The 5,261-nt window shown below is 29.1% G+C and overlaps 1 pseudogene; it reads right to left on the minus strand.

Annotated features, from left to right (window-relative positions):
• Window positions 1–3,161: 3,161 nt before the first annotated feature.
• LOC149883732 (uncharacterized) lies at window positions 3,162–4,924 on the minus strand (annotated as a pseudogene).
• Between the last annotated feature and the right edge of the window lie 337 nt (window positions 4,925–5,261).

The raw sequence follows: 5,261 nt of genomic DNA on the forward strand, positions 1-5,261 counted from the left end.
CAGTAGTATATTCCAAAGAATTTAGCATGTGGTCACAGAGGTCACAGAGGCGACCTCTGTGACCACATGCTTAAATCAATCAATGTTTAAGAAATCAAAAAATCAGCAAAAAAATGCTATTCAAAAACCTTTTTTTTCTATTTCTTGTTTTATATTCAATTAAATACATTATTATTTTAATTTCGCATAAAAATAATATAGAAATTCAACACTTATCATATACTTTGAAAGGATTTTAACAAAAATGCGAGTTTTTCAAAAACTTAAAAAAACCCTTAAGATGTCAAAAGTTTAAAAAACTAAAAATAATTTTTTTTATAAAAAATTTAAACACCTTTGCAAAAATTAAAATTTTTCATTACGCGTTCTCACGTTATGAAATATATATATTTTTTTCACAAAGTATTTTTTTTTTTGACAACACAAAATATTTCGCACGAAATAAAAAAAATTATACTCAATTTTATACGAAAAATCTTTTTTTTCCAGAACTCCCAATTCCTAGTAGTAGCCACTACAGAGACTAGATAAAGATTGCATCTTTTTTCTAAAATGCATACTGCATCCCAAAATAAACTAAATAGCTGCACTGCTGTGGCAGTAATGGTGGTAAAATATGCAAGTGAAAACTTAAGCGATGTTGCAATGCCACGAACCATGAAAACAAGAGCATGAGTTGCAAGTTCACATTTTTGTAATGTAGCAAAAAAATTCAGGTCTGGGTCTCCCAAATCAACAAACCCAATTAGCTGATGACTATTCTTATCAAAAACCAGATTAGATTTTAGGGACATCTCATCAATAAGAAGCACAATGTATCTTTCAATTTTTGTATACTGTTCCGTTTGCATACATAATTCGGCAACATTGCCTTCCTTAAACCTAGCTTTTGGCGTAATACAATTTTTATAATCTCGGAGTGTCCTCAAGCTTGGCAACACAAGTACTTTGTTATCTCTTATTTCTTGATATGTAGATATGTAGATGGGGATTTTGATGCTATGGATAAATAGTATTTTATTATCATTGGGTGATACCTAACTCCAGATGGAGAGACACTAAATAACTTTTTTTGTTCTTGCCAAAACAAATTCATGAAATCACTAATGTTATGATTAGTATTAGAAATTATTGAAAGAAAATCACTATGTAAATCACAATCCATCATCACACTTGAGCTAATAAGCTCTTCTTTCATTGCTTCAATTCTAGCTTGTAATTGTGCACATTTAAGACGGTCCAGCTGCATTGTTAATTTAAGCCTCGATGATGTTGTCAAAGAGATAGCAGCATTTAGTTTGGCTGGCTCATTGTGACGCTTAACTTTCTTTATTTTTGAATAAATTATTGATTTGTTTGTCAACAAACATTTTTTGCATCTGTTTGAGTTTTTAAGTAAAACATCGCAGTTAATATTTCTATAGTATGACATATGATTGAATGGTGATGATTTTGTATCCCAATAATGTGGATTTATTTTAAAAGGTATACAATAGTGTATGGTACTTGCTTTCTTTTCATGAATTTGTACACCTATACATAATTGATTACTTTCAAGCACATGAATTAAATTTGGCACAGTTATATTTTGCATACTTCTTTTGTAGTCTGAGTAAATAGGATGACATTCAGGAACCATCCACCCATATACTGCCAAACTATAGCCTAAACTTTCATCTATTGTTATCTCAAATTCTGGAAGAACAAATTGATTTGAAACATTTTTTAAAATAGATATTTCTTTTTTTTTCACATCTGTTATGCAACCATTTAAAAGTTTTAGATTTAGAATTCGAATTGAAATGTCAGTAAGTTTATTATAGTACTTCATTGGTTTTTATTCTCAGACAAAATAATTTTTTTTGGCATTCTTTGTTTTGGTGAAGTTAAGTTACAGCTTTTTGTAGGAAGTAGTAGAGTTGGTATAACTCCATTTTTCATGATCTTTTTTGTCATTTTGAGACCAATATCTGAAGATAAAATCATTTGGAATTTATACACACAAATATTGAATTTAACCATTCAGATCGCCAATTTTCATGAGTAGGATCTGCAGGATTTGAATAAGGAGGCTTGAATATTCCTACCCCCTTTGTTCTTCTTGATGTTCCACAGTTCGTTATACTACAATTAGCACCTGGCATATTATCTTCATAAACACTGATCAATCATATATTCATCAACACTGATCAACGATATACAAAAAACATCACTTATAAATAATCACTACAGAGAATCTGTGAAATAAAGGAATAATCTGTTTGCAATTTTACTTAGAAATAAACGCCGTTAAAAAGTTTGTGTGCACTGTAAGGGAGGTCGATTTTAAACTTTTTTCAAAATTTTAACTTGCTGTGCCCTCAGATAGCTGGGAAATATTGTCAGGAATTCGGAACAATCTTTCTTTTTTTTTTCTACGTTACTCAAATTTTTCGCAAATGATTAGAAAAATTCAGTAAAAACGTCAATTTTACTAAAAATGTGTTTATCAATTGAAGGGTATCATAGAAAACTAGTAGTTTTAAAGTTTTCGATTTTTTAGATCTCTTGCCTACATTTACAGTTTGGATATTGTTGTATCGTTACAAAGAAGCAAAATCATTGCCGAAACTTTCCACTTACCACAAATTTTACGCTTAAAAACTGAAAAACGAACCTTGTTACATAATTCCTAATTTTTTTTGGTAAAAATAAAAACTGTGGCGTTGCTGATTTTACTTTGCACCCATCAACTAAATACTATTTTTAGTTATATAACAGTCGAACATACAAGTTAGTATTATATTTTACAGATTTGCAGGAACCGGTGAAAAAAGGTAGCAAAAGTAGCAGCTTTGATCCCCAACAGTTTAAAAAGTAAATTATCTTTTATTGAAAAAATAGTTTTTTTAACACTAAAAGCTAATCGAAACTCAATTAAGCTCAATTAAAACCATTCCGTTTTTCTTATTTTTTTTTTTATTCAAATTAGGCATTATAAAAAATAAATTCAACACGCAGCGTTTATTTAAAGCGTTACAGCTAAACAAAAGTATATGGTTTTAGGCTAAAAAAATTTAGTTTTCAAAATATCCTCAGATCCTATTAGAGTGCATTGGTTAGCCTTAGCTAATCCCTAGGTATAATCTAACAATAGTTCCGAAAATAAGCAACTAAAAAATAAATTTTTAACTAAAATTAGTTTTAGTTTTAGGTAAAATAAAAGACTTTAAACTTAGAAAAATTACATTATTTATAATATTTTTTAATTATTAGCATTTAAATTTATTATAATACTGTGGATTATAACATAGGAGTGTTGAGAAAGTTAAAAATAATAAATACTATATATCATAATCTTTTTTCGAATAAAACTTTTTCCTTAAAATTCAACTTTTTTGTTTTCCTACTGCTAACTCATGCCAATTCTGTAAAGAATACGCTTTTTTTGAAACTTCAGAAACAAGCTTTAACAGCACGCTCAACAGACTGACTGTGCAATGGAAAGTCCCAGCCAAGCTCACAAGGATCTGGTTTACATTCAATTGTATTAAGTAGTTCCTGATAAGTTAATCTTTTAGTAGCAGGAGGTTCATAGATCAGTCTATCATCAGAAACCAGTTCTGTCCATGTATCACACTCAATTTTAAGATGCTCAATATTTGGGATTTTTTAATTCTGATGCCACCATATATTCTATCAACTGGGGCACATGGAGGATTTTCTCGGCATTTTAAAACCAACCTAACTTCTCTATTTCGTACTTCTTTCATATCATTAACAAGAAGGGATAAAAGAATGTTTTCTGGGAGAAGGCAATACGCATTTCTTAAAACAACAGGAAGTATAATGTCTTGTATAGTTTGGCTAAAAGTTTTTTTATATTTTTTAATGTTGTGTATAAAATACTTGGCCCTTCAGTAAAGTTTTTTGATTTCTTAATAGCAAACCAGGTTGGACCATATTCTGTCTGTATGTACTTTACTATCTCTTTAAGTACAGGAGTAGGTTGTTCTGTTCTTGTATACAAAACTAAAATTCGTATTGCTAATGTTAGCCACCTGGCATGATTAACAGGATCAACTTTATAATATATATATATATATATATATATATATATATATATATATATATATATATATATATATATATATATATTATAAACTTATTCTTACTAAACCAGACTCAAAATTTATATCAAAAGTAGAAGATTTGCAGTTGTCAGATAAAGGTACTTTAATATTTGGACACTTTCCTACTCTTCTTTTTTCTTTTTTTACAGAGCTCCAATCTATTGGCCCTTGCTGCATGTTTCTTCTTGTTTCATTTCTTGATCTTTGGTCTGTGATGTATTTTCGTTCCTCAAGCGGAACCTAAGAAAAGTTAAGTAAAATATCATAAATTTAAACTAAAAAGAAATAGATAAACAAGTAGATTAACTTTTGTGAATGAAGTTCGAAGAAACTCTATAAAAAAAATTTAATTCTTAGCTAACCTTATACTCTGGCGGACAAACACATAAAAAATGTTTACTACTGCAGGTTAGATTTTTACATTTGACCCTATCATCATGACAGGAAACTTCATCTAAATTACATCTACAGGCAGATATATCGTATAAGTTTTCCAATACACTATATGCTGCAATAAGAGGTCCTTTTTTGCATTTTTTTCCATTAATAAGTTTCATTGTGTTAAATGTTTTGACCAATTTTAAATAAATTGACTCATTTTTTATTAAGGGCAATTTTGGATTTACATTTAACCAAATTTTCACAAGTTCTTGTTGGGTCTTATCAATTATGTTAGATTTGTTTTTAAACTCCGATTGTACGAAATAAAAGTATCTATAAATGTCTCCATAAGTTGGTAAGTCATTTACAGAAAAATCACTTTTTGAACCTCCAACGAGTTTTTTAGTGGTTTGTCTTGTTTTGGGACCCATTTATTATAAGTTTTAACCAAAGGACTTTTTAAATTATTATTAAATTATTCACCCGATCGCTTGTTTACAATTTTTCTTTAGAAAACTTTTCCCGCATCTGCAGAAATTTTTAGTTTCTTTTGAATTACGCATTTATTTTTCAAGTCGTAAGAAATGAAAAAACTGTAGTTATTATCCTAAACGCGAAAAAACTGAAACAAATTCGTTAAAAAACTTTAATTAGTTCTTTATTACTTTAAAAAACTCTAGCTATCTGAGGGAACAGGTAAGTCGACTTCAAAAATCGACCTCCCTTAGTGCACTGTCACGCTTCATTTACGCTCTATTTTTGTGTCAA

This window comes from Hydra viridissima, unplaced genomic scaffold, assembly GCF_058129835.1.
Source record: "Hydra viridissima isolate aposymbiotic clone 2 unplaced genomic scaffold, HvirCarnegie_v1 scaffold_9, whole genome shotgun sequence".
Lineage (NCBI taxonomy): Eukaryota > Metazoa > Cnidaria > Hydrozoa > Anthoathecata > Hydridae > Hydra > Hydra viridissima.